Source organism: Brachionichthys hirsutus, unplaced genomic scaffold (genome assembly GCF_040956055.1).
Source record: "Brachionichthys hirsutus isolate HB-005 unplaced genomic scaffold, CSIRO-AGI_Bhir_v1 contig_410, whole genome shotgun sequence".
NCBI classification, from domain to species: domain Eukaryota; kingdom Metazoa; phylum Chordata; class Actinopteri; order Lophiiformes; family Brachionichthyidae; genus Brachionichthys; species Brachionichthys hirsutus.
Window position 1 is genome coordinate 58,765 of NW_027180489.1, and position 14,347 is coordinate 73,111.

The 14,347-nt window shown below is 37.6% G+C and overlaps 14 non-coding genes across 14 annotated transcripts; all 14 read right to left on the reverse strand.

Moving 5' to 3' along the window:
* Positions 1 to 642: 642 nt before the first annotated feature.
* trnaq-uug (transfer RNA glutamine (anticodon UUG)) lies at positions 643 to 714 on the reverse strand. The gene has a single exon. It is a non-coding gene; the product is annotated as a tRNA-Gln (tRNA).
* A 442-nt stretch (positions 715 to 1,156) lies between these two features.
* trnaq-cug (transfer RNA glutamine (anticodon CUG)) lies at positions 1,157 to 1,228 on the reverse strand. Its single transcript has one exon. It is a non-coding gene; the product is annotated as a tRNA-Gln (tRNA).
* A 1,128-nt stretch (positions 1,229 to 2,356) lies between these two features.
* trnaq-uug (transfer RNA glutamine (anticodon UUG)) lies at positions 2,357 to 2,428 on the reverse strand. Its single transcript has one exon. It is a non-coding gene; the product is annotated as a tRNA-Gln (tRNA).
* A 448-nt stretch (positions 2,429 to 2,876) lies between these two features.
* trnaq-cug (transfer RNA glutamine (anticodon CUG)) lies at positions 2,877 to 2,948 on the reverse strand. Its single transcript has one exon. It is a non-coding gene; the product is annotated as a tRNA-Gln (tRNA).
* Positions 2,949 to 4,076: 1,128 nt separating this feature from the next.
* On the reverse strand, positions 4,077 to 4,148 carry trnaq-uug (transfer RNA glutamine (anticodon UUG)). The gene has a single exon. It is a non-coding gene; the product is annotated as a tRNA-Gln (tRNA).
* Positions 4,149 to 4,596: 448 nt separating this feature from the next.
* Positions 4,597 to 4,668, reverse strand: trnaq-cug (transfer RNA glutamine (anticodon CUG)). The gene has a single exon. It is a non-coding gene; the product is annotated as a tRNA-Gln (tRNA).
* A 1,128-nt stretch (positions 4,669 to 5,796) lies between these two features.
* On the reverse strand, positions 5,797 to 5,868 carry trnaq-uug (transfer RNA glutamine (anticodon UUG)). The gene has a single exon. It is a non-coding gene; the product is annotated as a tRNA-Gln (tRNA).
* Positions 5,869 to 6,316: 448 nt separating this feature from the next.
* trnaq-cug (transfer RNA glutamine (anticodon CUG)) lies at positions 6,317 to 6,388 on the reverse strand. The gene has a single exon. It is a non-coding gene; the product is annotated as a tRNA-Gln (tRNA).
* A 616-nt stretch (positions 6,389 to 7,004) lies between these two features.
* trnaq-uug (transfer RNA glutamine (anticodon UUG)) lies at positions 7,005 to 7,076 on the reverse strand. Its single transcript has one exon. It is a non-coding gene; the product is annotated as a tRNA-Gln (tRNA).
* Positions 7,077 to 7,524: 448 nt separating this feature from the next.
* Positions 7,525 to 7,596, reverse strand: trnaq-cug (transfer RNA glutamine (anticodon CUG)). The gene has a single exon. It is a non-coding gene; the product is annotated as a tRNA-Gln (tRNA).
* A 1,648-nt stretch (positions 7,597 to 9,244) lies between these two features.
* trnaq-uug (transfer RNA glutamine (anticodon UUG)) lies at positions 9,245 to 9,316 on the reverse strand. The gene has a single exon. It is a non-coding gene; the product is annotated as a tRNA-Gln (tRNA).
* A 448-nt stretch (positions 9,317 to 9,764) lies between these two features.
* trnaq-cug (transfer RNA glutamine (anticodon CUG)) lies at positions 9,765 to 9,836 on the reverse strand. Its single transcript has one exon. It is a non-coding gene; the product is annotated as a tRNA-Gln (tRNA).
* A 616-nt stretch (positions 9,837 to 10,452) lies between these two features.
* trnaq-uug (transfer RNA glutamine (anticodon UUG)) lies at positions 10,453 to 10,524 on the reverse strand. Its single transcript has one exon. It is a non-coding gene; the product is annotated as a tRNA-Gln (tRNA).
* A 448-nt stretch (positions 10,525 to 10,972) lies between these two features.
* Positions 10,973 to 11,044, reverse strand: trnaq-cug (transfer RNA glutamine (anticodon CUG)). The gene has a single exon. It is a non-coding gene; the product is annotated as a tRNA-Gln (tRNA).
* Positions 11,045 to 14,347: the final 3,303 nt, after the last annotated feature.

Below are 14,347 nucleotides of genomic sequence, written 5' to 3' on the forward strand. Positions count from 1 at the left end.
GACCATTACACCATGGAACCATATAAGTTCTGTCACAAACAGTGATCCTGGAATGTCTGGTAATTCTTGGAATACTATTTCCCTTGTGAATGACAAATAATTTCAAGAACTTTTGTAGGTCGAAACCACTGTATTGTCAGCACTTAGCATGAAGGGTAGCAGAAACTGCTCCCAACCTCCATTTCATGTTGTTTTGTTTCAAAATGTGTTGTTAGTTTTTTATGCATATGTTTGTGTTTGCTTTCTTTATATTCAGGGTTGATTTAACATTGCACATAAAAAAGGTAGTTCAGGCTTTCTTTAATTGTTTTGGCCTTGGACCTCCCTCAATAACACATTTATCTCTGGAGCAAACATTGACAACATTTGTTCAGTTTTGGTATTTTTGATCACAGACGCCACTTAAGTTTCAATATGATGGACCTTTTGTTGATGTCAAGAGACTTCTGAGAATAAACAGGATCACTGGATTCAGAGTCCAGAGTGCTAACCATTACACCATGGACACATTCGCTTTCTGTCACAAACAGTGGTCCTGGAATTTTTTAATCACGGACGTCACTGAAGTTTCGTTTTGTGAATAAATGTTTGCATTTGTCCAATAGAACTTTTGTTGATGTCAAGAGACTTTTAAGAATAAGCAGGTTCCACCGAGACTTGAACTCGGATCACTGGATTCAAAGTCCAGAGTGCTGACCATTACACCATGGAACCATATAAGTCCTGTCACAAACAGTGATCCTGGAACGTGTGGTAATTCTTGGAATACTATTTCCCTTGTGAATGACAAATAATTTCAAGAACTTTTGTAGGTAGAAACCACTGTATTGTCAGCACTTAGCATGAAGGGTAGCAGAAACTACTCCCAACCTCCATTTCATGTTGTTTTGTTTCAAAATGTGTTGTTAGTTTTTTATGCATATGTTTGCTTTCTTTATATTCAGGGTTGATTTAACATTGCACATAAAAAAGATAGTTCAGGCTTTCTTTAATTGTTTTGGCCTTGGACCTCCCTCAGTAACACATTTATCTCGGGAGCAAACATTGACAACAGTTGTTCAGTTGTTCAGTTTTGGTATTTTTGATCACAGACGCCACTTAAGTTTCAATATGATGGACCTTTTGTTGATGTCAAGAGACTTTTGAGAATAAAAACAGGTTCCACCGAGACTTGAACTCGGATTACTGGATTCAGAGTCCAGAGTGCTGACCATTACACCATGGAACCATACAAGTTCTGCCACAAACAGTGATCCTGGAATGTGTGGTAATTCTTGGAATACTATTTCCCTTGTGAATGACAAATAATTTCAAGAACTTTTGTAGGTAGAAACCACTGTATTGTCAGCACTTAGCATGAAGGGTAGCAGAAACTGCTCCCAACCTCCATTTCATGTTGTTTTGTTTCAAAATGTGTTGTTAGTTTTTTATGCATATGTTTGCTTTCTTTATATTCAGGGTTGATTTAACATTGCACATAAAAAAGGCAGTTCAGGCTTTCTTTAATTGTTTTGGCCTTGGACCTCCCTCAATAACACATTTATCTTTGGAGCAAACATTGACAACAGTTGTTCAGTTTTGGTATTTTTGATCACAGACGCCACTTAAGTTTCAATATGATGGACCTTTTGTTGATGTCAAGAGACTTTTGAGAATAAAAACAGGTTCCACCGAGACTCGAACTCGGATTACTGGATTCAGGGTCCAGAGTGCTGACCATTACACCATGGAACCATATAAGTTCTGTCACAAACAGTGATCCTGGAATGTCTGGTAATTCTTGGAATACTATTTCCCTTGTGAATGACAAATAATTTCAAGAACTTTTGTAGGTCGAAACCACTGTATTGTCAGCACTTAGCATGAAGGGTAGCAGAAACTGCTCCCAACCTCCATTTCATGTTGTTTTGTTTCAAAATGTGTTGTTAGTTTTTTATGCATATGTTTGTGTTTGCTTTCTTTATATTCAGGGTTGATTTAACATTGCACATAAAAAAGGTAGTTCAGGCTTTCTTTAATTGTTTTGGCCTTGGACCTCCCTCAATAACACATTTATCTCTGGAGCAAACATTGACAACATTTGTTCAGTTTTGGTATTTTTGATCACAGACGCCACTTAAGTTTCAATATGATGGACCTTTTGTTGATGTCAAGAGACTTCTGAGAATAAACAGGATCACTGGATTCAGAGTCCAGAGTGCTAACCATTACACCATGGACACATTCGCTTTCTGTCACAAACAGTGGTCCTGGAATTTTTTAATCACGGACGTCACTGAAGTTTCGTTTTGTGAATAAATGTTTGCATTTTTCCAATAGAACTTTTGTTGATGTCAAGAGACTTTTAAGAATAAACAGGTTCCACCGAGACTTGAACTCGGATCACTGGATTCAAAGCCCAGAGTGCTGACCATTACACCATGGAACCATATACCGTCAGACACAAACAGTGATCCTGTAATGTGTGGTAATTCTTGGAATACTATTTTCCTTGTGAATGACAAATAATTTCAAGAACTTTTGTAGGTAGAAACCACTGTATTGTCAGCACTTAGCATGAAGGGTAGCAGAAACTGCTCCCAACCTCCATTTCATGTTGTTTTGTTTCAAAATGTGTTGTTAGTTTTTTATGCATATGTTTGTGTTTGCTTTCTTTATATTCAGGGTTGATTTAACATTGCACATAAAAAAGGTAGTTCAGGCTTTCTTTAATTGCTTTGGCCTTGGACTTCCCTCAGTAACACATTTATCTCGGGAGCAAACATTGACAACAGTTGTTCAGTTGTTCAGTTTTGGTATTTTTGATCACAGACGCCACTTAAGTTTCAATATGATGGACCTTTTGTTGATGTCAAGAGACTTTTGAGAATAAAAACAGGTTCCACCGAGACTTGAACTCGGATTACTGGATTCAGAGTCCAGAGTGCTGACCATTACACCATGGAACCATATAAGTTCTGCCACAAACAGTGATCCTGGAATGTGTGGTAATTCTTGGAATACTATTTCCCTTGTGAATGACAAATAATTTCAAGAACTTTTGTAGGTAGAAACCACTGTATTGTCAGCACTTAGCATGAAGGGTAGCAGAAACTGCTCCCAACCTCCATTTCATGTTGTTTTGTTTCAAAATGTGTTGTTAGTTTTTTATGCATATGTTTGCTTTCTTTATATTCAGGGTTGATTTAACATTGCACATAAAAAAGGCAGTTCAGGCTTTCTTTAATTGTTTTGGCCTTGGACCTCCCTCAATAACACATTTATCTTTGGAGCAAACATTGACAACAGTTGTTCAGTTTTGGTATTTTTGATCACAGACGCCACTTAAGTTTCAATATGATGGACCTTTTGTTGATGTCAAGAGACTTTTGAGAATAAAAACAGGTTCCACCGAGACTCGAACTCGGATTACTGGATTCAGGGTCCAGAGTGCTGACCATTACACCATGGAACCATATAAGTTCTGTCACAAACAGTGATCCTGGAATGTCTGGTAATTCTTGGAATACTATTTCCCTTGTGAATGACAAATAATTTCAAGAACATTTGTAGGTCGAAACCACTGTATTGTCAGCACTTAGCATGAAGGGTAGCAGAAACTGCTCCCAACCTCCATTTCATGTTGTTTTGTTTCAAAATGTGTTGTTAGTTTTTTATGCATATGTTTGTGTTTGCTTTCTTTATATTCAGGGTTGATTTAACATTGCACATAAAAAAGGTAGTTCAGGCTTTCTTTAATTGTTTTGGCCTTGGACCTCCCTCAATAACACATTTATCTCTGGAGCAAACATTGACAACATTTGTTCAGTTTTGGTATTTTTGATCACAGACGCCACTTAAGTTTCAATATGATGGACCTTTTGTTGATGTCAAGAGACTTCTGAGAATAAACAGGATCACTGGATTCAGAGTCCAGAGTGCTAACCATTACACCATGGACACATTCGCTTTCTGTCACAAACAGTGGTCCTGGAATTTTTTAATCACGGACGTCACTGAAGTTTCGTTTTGTGAATAAATGTTTGCATTTGTCCAATAGAACTTTTGTTGATGTCAAGAGACTTTTAAGAATAAGCAGGTTCCACCGAGACTTGAACTCGGATCACTGGATTCAAAGCCCAGAGTGCTGACCATTACACCATGGAACCATATACCGTCAGACGCAAACAGTGATCCTGTAATGTGTGGTAATTCTTGGAATACTATTTTCCTTGTGAATGACAAATAATTTCAAGAACTTTTGTAGGTAGAAACCACTGTATTGTCAGCACTTAGCATGAAGGGTAGCAGAAACTGCTCCCAACCTCCATTTCATGTTGTTTTGTTTCAAAATGTGTTGTTAGTTTTTTATGCATATGTTTGTGTTTGCTTTCTTTATATTCAGGGTTGATTTAACATTGCACATAAAAAAGGTAGTTCAGGCTTTCTTTAATTGCTTTGGCCTTGGACTTCCCTCAGTAACACATTTATCTCGGGAGCAAACATTGACAACAGTTGTTCAGTTGTTTAGTTTTGGTATTTTTGATCACAGACGCCACTTAAGTTTCAATATGATGGACCTTTTGTTGATGTCAAGAGACTTTTGAGAATAAAAACAGGTTCCACCGAGACTTGAACTCGGATTACTGGATTCAGAGTCCAGAGTGCTGACCATTACACCATGGAACCATATAAGTTCTGTCACAAACAGTGATCCTGGAATGTGTGGTAATTCTTGGAATACTATTTCCCTTGTGAATGACAAATAATTTCAAGAACTTTTGTAGGTAGAAACCACTGTATTGTCAGCACTTAGCATGAAGGGTAGCAGAAACTGCTCCCAACCTCCATTTCATGTTGTTTTGTTTCAAAATGTGTTGTTAGTTTTTTATGCATATGTTTGCTTTCTTTATATTCAGGGTTGATTTAACATTGCACATAAAAAAGGCAGTTCAGGCTTTCTTTAATTGTTTTGGCCTTGGACCTCCCTCAATAACACATTTATCTTTGGAGCAAACATTGACAACAGTTGTTCAGTTTTGGTATTTTTGATCACAGACGCCACTTAAGTTTCAATATGATGGACCTTTTGTTGATGTCAAGAGACTTTTGAGAATAAAAACAGGTTCCACCGAGACTCGAACTCGGATTACTGGATTCAGGGTCCAGAGTGCTGACCATTACACCATGGAACCACATAAGTTCTGTCACAAACAGTGATCCTGGAATGTCTGGTAATTCTTGGAATACTATTTCCCTTGTGAATGACAAATAATTTCAAGAACTTTTGTAGGTAGAAACCACTGTATTGTCAGCACTTAGCATGAAGGGTAGCAGAAACTGCTCCCAACCTCCATTTCATGTTGTTTTGTTTCAAAATGTGTTGTTAGTTTTTTATGCATATGTTTGTGTTTGCTTTCTTTATATTCAGGGTTGATTCAACATTGCACATAAAAAAGGTAGTTCAGGCTTTCTTTAATTGTTTTGGCCTTGGACCTCCCTCAATAACACATTTATCTCTGGAGCAAACATTGACAACATTTGTTCAGTTTTGGTATTTTTGATCACAGACGCCACTTAAGTTTCAATATGATGGACCTTTTGTTGATGTCAAGAGACTTCTGAGAATAAACAGGATCACTGGATTCAGAGTCCGGAGTGCTAACCATTACACCATGGACCCATACGCTTTCTGTCACAAACAGTGGTCCTGGAATTTTTTAATCACGGACGTCACTGAAGTTTCGTTTTGTGAATAAATGTTTGCATTTTTCCAATAGAACTTTTGTTGATGTCAAGAGACTTTTAAGAATAAACAGGTTCCACCGAGACTTGAACTCGGATCACTGGATTCAAAGCCCAGAGTGCTGACCATTACACCATGGAACCATATACTGTCAGACACAAACAGTGATCCTGTAATGTGTGGTAATTCTTGGAATACTATTTTCCTTGTGAATGACAAATAATTTCAAGAACGTTTGTAGGTAGAAACCACTGTATTGTCAGCACTTAGCATGAAGGGTAGCAGAAACTGCTCCCAACCTCCATTTCATGTTGTTTTGTTTCAAAATGTGTTGTTAGTTTTTTATGCATATGTTTGTGTTTGCTTTCTTTATATTCAGGGTTGATTTAACATTGCACATAAAAAAGGTAGTTCAGGCTTTCTTTAATTGCTTTGGCCTTGGACTTCCCTCAGTAACACATTTATCTCGGGAGCAAACATTGACAACAGTTGTTCAGTTGTTCAGTTTTGGTATTTTTGATCACAGACGCCACTTAAGTTTCAACATGATGGACCTTTTGTTGATGTCAAGAGACTTTTGAGAATAAAAACAGGTTCCACCGAGACTTGAACTCGGATTACTGGATTCAGAGTCCAGAGTGCTGACCATTACACCATGGAACCATATAAGTTCTGTCACAAACAGTGATCCTGGAATGTGTGGTAATTCTTGGAATACTATTTCCCTTGTGAATGACAAATAATTTCAAGAACTTTTGTAGGTAGAAACCACTGTATTGTCAGCACTTAGCATGAAGGGTAGCAGAAACTGCTCCCAACCTCCATTTCATGTTGTTTTGTTTCAAAATGTGTTGTTAGTTTTTTATGCATATGTTTGCTTTCTTTATATTCAGGGTTGATTTAACATTGCACATAAAAAAGGCAGTTCAGGCTTTCTTTAATTGTTTTGGCCTTGGACCTCCCTCAGTAACACATTAATCTCTGGAGCAAACATTGACAACAGTTGTTCAGTTTTGGTATTTTTGATCACAGACGCCACTTAAGTTTCAATATGATGGACCTTTTGTTGATGTCAAGAGACTTCTGAGAATAAACAGGATCACTGGATTCAGAGTCCGGAGTGCTAACCATTACACCATGGACCCATACGCTTTCTGTCACAAACAGTGGTCCTGGAATTTTTTAATCACGGACGTCACTGAAGTTTCGTTTTGTGAATAAATGTTTGCATTTTTCCAATAGAACTTTTGTTGATGTCAAGAGACTTTTAAGAATAAACAGGTTCCACCGAGACTTGAACTCGGATCACTGGATTCAAAGCCCAGAGTGCTGACCACTACACCATGGAACCATATACTGTCAGACACAAACAGTGATCCTGTAATGTGTGGTAATTCTTGGAATACTATTTTCCTTGTGAATGACAAATAATTTCAAGAACTTTTGTAGGTAGAAACCACTGTATTGTCAGCACTTAGCATGAAGGGTAGCAGAAACTGCTCCCAACCTCCATTTCATGTTGTTTTGTTTCAAAATGTGTTGTTAGTTTTTTATGCATATGTTTGTGTTTGCTTTCTTTATATTCAGGGTTGATTTAACATTGCACATAAAAAAGGTAGTTCAGGCTTTCTTTAATTGCTTTGGCCTTGGACTTCCCTCAGTAACACATTTATCTCGGGAGCAAACATTGACAACAGTTGTTCAGTTGTTCAGTTTTGGTATTTTTGATCACAGACGCCACTTAAGTTTCAATATGATGGACCTTTTGTTGATGTCAAGAGACTTTTGAGAATAAAAACAGGTTCCACCGAGACTTGAACTCGGATTACTGGATTCAGAGTCCAGAGTGCTGACCATTACACCATGGAACCATATAAGTTCTGTCACAAACAGTGATCCTGGAATGTGTGGTAATTCTTGGAATACTATTTCCCTTGTGAATGACAAATAATTTCAAGAACTTTTGTAGGTAGAAACCACTGTATTGTCAGCACTTAGCATGAAGGGTAGCAGAAACTGCTCCCAACCTCCATTTCATGTTGTTTTGTTTCAAAATGTGTTGTTAGTTTTTTATGCATATGTTTGCTTTCTTTATATTCAGGGTTGATTTAACATTGCACATAAAAAAGGCAGTTCAGGCTTTCTTTAATTGTTTTGGCCTTGGACCTCCCTCAGTAACACATTAATCTCTGGAGCAAACATTGACAACAGTTGTTCAGTTTTGGTATTTTTGACCACAGACGCCACTTAAGTTTCAATATGATGGACCTTTTGTTGATGTCAAGAGACTTTTGAGAATAAAAACAGGTTCCACCGAGACTCGAACTCGGATTACTGGATTCAGGGTCCAGAGTGCTGACCACTACACCATGGAACCATATAAGTTCTGTCACAAACAGTGATCCTGGAATGTGTGGTAATTCTTGGAATACTATTTTCCTTGTGAATGACAAATAATTTCAAGAACTTTTGTACGTAGAAACCACTGTATTGTCAGCACTTAGCATGAAGGGTAGCAGAAACTGCTCCCAACCTCCATTTCATGTTGTTTTGTTTCAAAATGTGTTGTTAGTTTTTTATGCATATGTTTGTGTTTGCTTTCTTTATATTCAGGGTTGATTTAACATTGCACATAAAAAAGGTAGTTCAGGCTTTCTTTAATTGCTTTGGCCTTGGACTTCCCTCAGTAACACATTTATCTCGGGAGCAAACATTGACAACAGTTGTTCAGTTGTTCAGTTTTGGTATTTTTGATCACAGACGCCACTTAAGTTTCAATATGATGGACCTTTTGTTGATGTCAAGAGACTTTTGAGAATAAAAACAGGTTCCACCGAGACTTGAACTCAGATTACTGGATTCAGAGTCCAGAGTGCTGACCATTACACCATGGAACCATATAAGTTCTGTCACAAACAGTGATCCTGGAATGTGTGGTAATTCTTGGAATACTATTTCCCTTGTGAATGACAAATAATTTCAAGAACTTTTGTAGGTAGAAACCACTGTATTGTCAGCACTTAGCATGAAGGGTAGCAGAAACTGCTCCCAACCTCCATTTCATGTTGTTTTGTTTCAAAATGTGTTGTTAGTTTTTTATGCATATGTTTGTGTTTGCTTTCTTTATATTCAGGGTTGATTCAACATTGCACATAAAAAAGGTAGTTCAGGCTTTCTTTAATTGTTTTGGCCTTGGACCTCCCTCAATAACACATTTATCTCTGGAGCAAACATTGACAACATTTGTTCAGTTTTGGTATTTTTGATCACAGACGCCACTTAAGTTTCAATATGATGGACCTTTTGTTGATGTCAAGAGACTTCTGAGAATAAACAGGATCACTGGATTCAGAGTCCGGAGTGCTAACCATTACACCATGGACCCATACGCTTTCTGTCACAAACAGTGGTCCTGGAATTTTTTAATCACGGACGTCACTGAAGTTTCGTTTTGTGAATAAATGTTTGCATTTTTCCAATAGAACTTTTGTTGATGTCAAGAGACTTTTAAGAATAAACAGGTTCCACCGAGACTTGAACTCGGATCACTGGATTCAAAGCCCAGAGTGCTGACCATTACACCATGGAACCATATACTGTCAGACACAAACAGTGATCCTGTAATGTGTGGTAATTCTTGGAATACTATTTTCCTTGTGAATGACAAATAATTTCAAGAACTTTTGTAGGTAGAAACCACTGTATTGTCAGCACTTAGCATGAAGGGTAGCAGAAACTGCTCCCAACCTCCATTTCATGTTGTTTTGTTTCAAAATGTGTTGTTAGTTTTTTATGCATATGTTTGTGTTTGCTTTCTTTATATTCAGGGTTGATTTAACATTGCACATAAAAAAGGTAGTTCAGGCTTTCTTTAATTGCTTTGGCCTTGGACTTCCCTCAGTAACACATTTATCTCGGGAGCAAACATTGACAACAGTTGTTCAGTTGTTCAGTTTTGGTATTTTTGATCACAGACGCCACTTAAGTTTCAACATGATGGACCTTTTGTTGATGTCAAGAGACTTTTGAGAATAAAAACAGGTTCCACCGAGACTTGAACTCGGATTACTGGATTCAGAGTCCAGAGTGCTGACCATTACACCATGGAACCATATAAGTTCTGTCACAAACAGTGATCCTGGAATGTGTGGTAATTCTTGGAATACTATTTCCCTTGTGAATGACAAATAATTTCAAGAACTTTTGTAGGTAGAAACCACTGTATTGTCAGCACTTAGCATGAAGGGTAGCAGAAACTGCTCCCAACCTCCATTTCATGTTGTTTTGTTTCAAAATGTGTTGTTAGTTTTTTATGCATATGTTTGCTTTCTTTATATTCAGGGTTGATTTAACATTGCACATAAAAAAGGCAGTTCAGGCTTTCTTTAATTGTTTTGGCCTTGGACCTCCCTCAGTAACACATTAATCTCTGGAGCAAACATTGACAACAGTTGTTCAGTTTTGGTATTTTTGATCACAGACGCCACTTAAGTTTCAATATGATGGACCTTTTGTTGATGTCAAGAGACTTCTGAGAATAAACAGGATCACTGGATTCAGAGTCCGGAGTGCTAACCATTACACCATGGACCCATACGCTTTCTGTCACAAACAGTGGTCCTGGAATTTTTTAATCACGGACGTCACTGAAGTTTCGTTTTGTGAATAAATGTTTGCATTTTTCCAATAGAACTTTTGTTGATGTCAAGAGACTTTTAAGAATAAACAGGTTCCACCGAGACTTGAACTCGGATCACTGGATTCAAAGCCCAGAGTGCTGACCACTACACCATGGAACCATATACTGTCAGACACAAACAGTGATCCTGTAATGTGTGGTAATTCTTGGAATACTATTTTCCTTGTGAATGACAAATAATTTCAAGAACTTTTGTAGGTAGAAACCACTGTATTGTCAGCACTTAGCATGAAGGGTAGCAGAAACTGCTCCCAACCTCCATTTCATGTTGTTTTGTTTCAAAATGTGTTGTTAGTTTTTTATGCATATGTTTGTGTTTGCTTTCTTTATATTCAGGGTTGATTTAACATTGCACATAAAAAAGGTAGTTCAGGCTTTCTTTAATTGCTTTGGCCTTGGACTTCCCTCAGTAACACATTTATCTCGGGAGCAAACATTGACAACAGTTGTTCAGTTGTTCAGTTTTGGTATTTTTGATCACAGACGCCACTTAAGTTTCAATATGATGGACCTTTTGTTGATGTCAAGAGACTTTTGAGAATAAAAACAGGTTCCACCGAGACTTGAACTCGGATTACTGGATTCAGAGTCCAGAGTGCTGACCATTACACCATGGAACCATATAAGTTCTGTCACAAACAGTGATCCTGGAATGTGTGGTAATTCTTGGAATACTATTTCCCTTGTGAATGACAAATAATTTCAAGAACTTTTGTAGGTAGAAACCACTGTATTGTCAGCACTTAGCATGAAGGGTAGCAGAAACTGCTCCCAACCTCCATTTCATGTTGTTTTGTTTCAAAATGTGTTGTTAGTTTTTTATGCATATGTTTGCTTTCTTTATATTCAGGGTTGATTTAACATTGCACATAAAAAAGGCAGTTCAGGCTTTCTTTAATTGTTTTGGCCTTGGACCTCCCTCAGTAACACATTAATCTCTGGAGCAAACATTGACAACAGTTGTTCAGTTTTGGTATTTTTGACCACAGACGCCACTTAAGTTTCAATATGATGGACCTTTTGTTGATGTCAAGAGACTTTTGAGAATAAAAACAGGTTCCACCGAGACTCGAACTCGGATTACTGGATTCAGGGTCCAGAGTGCTGACCACTACACCATGGAACCATATAAGTTCTGTCACAAACAGTGATCCTGGAATGTGTGGTAATTCTTGGAATACTATTTTCCTTGTGAATGACAAATAATTTCAAGAACTTTTGTACGTAGAAACCACTGTATTGTCAGCACTTAGCATGAAGGGTAGCAGAAACTGCTCCCAACCTCCATTTCATGTTGTTTTGTTTCAAAATGTGTTGTTAGTTTTTTATGCATATGTTTGTGTTTGCTTTCTTTATATTCAGGGTTGATTTAACATTGCACATAAAAAAGGTAGTTCAGGCTTTCTTTAATTGCTTTGGCCTTGGACTTCCCTCAGTAACACATTTATCTCGGGAGCAAACATTGACAACAGTTGTTCAGTTGTTCAGTTTTGGTATTTTTGATCACAGACGCCACTTAAGTTTCAATATGATGGACCTTTTGTTGATGTCAAGAGACTTTTGAGAATAAAAACAGGTTCCACCGAGACTTGAACTCAGATTACTGGATTCAGAGTCCAGAGTGCTGACCATTACACCATGGAACCATATAAGTTCTGTCACAAACAGTGATCCTGGAATGTGTGGTAATTCTTGGAATACTATTTCCCTTGTGAATGACAAATAATTTCAAGAACTTTTGTAGGTAGAAACCACTGTATTGTCAGCACTTAGCATGAAGGGTAGCAGAAACTGCTCCCAACCTCCATTTCATGTTGTTTTGTTTCAAAATGTGTTGTTAGTTTTTTATGCATATGTTTGTGTTTGCTTTCTTTATATTCAGGGTTGATTCAACATTGCACATAAAAAAGGTAGTTCAGGCTTTCTTTAATTGTTTTGGCCTTGGACCTCCCTCAATAACACATTTATCTCTGGAGCAAACATTGACAACATTTGTTCAGTTTTGGTATTTTTGATCACAGACGCCACTTAAGTTTCAATATGATGGACCTTTTGTTGATGTCAAGAGACTTCTGAGAATAAACAGGATCACTGGATTCAGAGTCCGGAGTGCTAACCATTACACCATGGACCCATACGCTTTCTGTCACAAACAGTGGTCCTGGAATTTTTTAATCACGGACGTCACTGAAGTTTCGTTTTGTGAATAAATGTTTGCATTTTTCCAATAGAACTTTTGTTGATGTCAAGAGACTTTTAAGAATAAACAGGTTCCACCGAGACTTGAACTCGGATCACTGGATTCAAAGCCCAGAGTGCTGACCATTACACCATGGAACCATATACTGTCAGACACAAACAGTGATCCTGTAATGTGTGGTAATTCTTGGAATACTATTTTCCTTGTGAATGACAAATAATTTCAAGAACTTTTGTAGGTAGAAACCACTGTATTGTCAGCACTTAGCATGAAGGGTAGCAGAAACTGCTCCCAACCTCCATTTCATGTTGTTTTGTTTCAAAATGTGTTGTTAGTTTTTTATGCATATGTTTGTGTTTGCTTTCTTTATATTCAGGGTTGATTTAACATTGCACATAAAAAAGGTAGTTCAGGCTTTCTTTAATTGCTTTGGCCTTGGACTTCCCTCAGTAACACATTTATCTCGGGAGCAAACATTGACAACAGTTGTTCAGTTGTTCAGTTTTGGTATTTTTGATCACAGACGCCACTTAAGTTTCAATATGATGGACCTTTTGTTGATGTCAAGAGACTTTTGAGAATAAAAACAGGTTCCACCGAGACTTGAACTCAGATTACTGGATTCAGAGTCCAGAGTGCTGACCATTACACCATGGAACCATATAAGTTCTGTCACAAACAGTGATCCTGGAATGTGTGGTAATTCTTGGAATACTATTTCCCTTGTGAATGACAAATAATTTCAAGAACTTTTGTAGGTAGAAACCACTGTATTGTCAGCACTTAGCATGAAGGGTAGCAGAAACTGCTCCCAACCTCCATTTCATGTTGTTTTGTTTCAAAATGTGTTGTTAGTTTTTTATGCATATGTTTGTGTTTGCTTTCTTTATATTCAGGGTTGATTTAACATTGCACATAAAAAAGGCAGTTCAGGCTTTCTTTAATTGTTTTGGCCTTGGACCTCCCTCAATAACACATTTATCTTTGGAGCAAACATTGACAACAGTTGTTCAGTTTTGGTATTTTTGATCACAGACGCCACTTAAGTTTCAATATGATGGACCTTTTGTTGATGTCAAGAGACTTTTGAGAATAAAAACAGGTTCCACCGAGACTCGAACTCGGATTACTGGATTCAGGGTCCAGAGTGCTGACCATTACACCATGGAACCATATAAGTTCTGTCACAAACAGTGATCCTGGAATGTCTGGTAATTCTTGGAATACTATTTCCCTTGTGAATGACAAATAATTTCAAGAACTTTTGTAGGTAGAAACCACTGTATTGTCAGCACTTAGCATGAAGGGTAGCAGAAACTGCTCCCAACCTCCATTTCATGTTGTTTTGTTTCAAAATGTGTTGTTAGTTTTTTATGCATATGTTTGTGTTTGCTTTCTTTATATTCAGGGTTGATTCAACATTGCACATAAAAAAGGTAGTTCAGGCTTTCTTTAATTGTTTTGGCCTTGGACCTCCCTCAATAACACATTTATCTCTGGAGCAAACATTGACAACATTTGTTCAGTTTTGGTATTTTTGATCACAGACGCCACTTAAGTTTCAATATGATGGACCTTTTGTTGATGTCAAGAGACTTCTGAGAATAAACAGGATCACTGGATTCAGAGTCCGGAGTGCTAACCATTACACCATGGACCCATACGCTTTCTGTCACAAACAGTGGTCCTGGAATTTTTTAATCACGGACGTCACTGAAGTTTC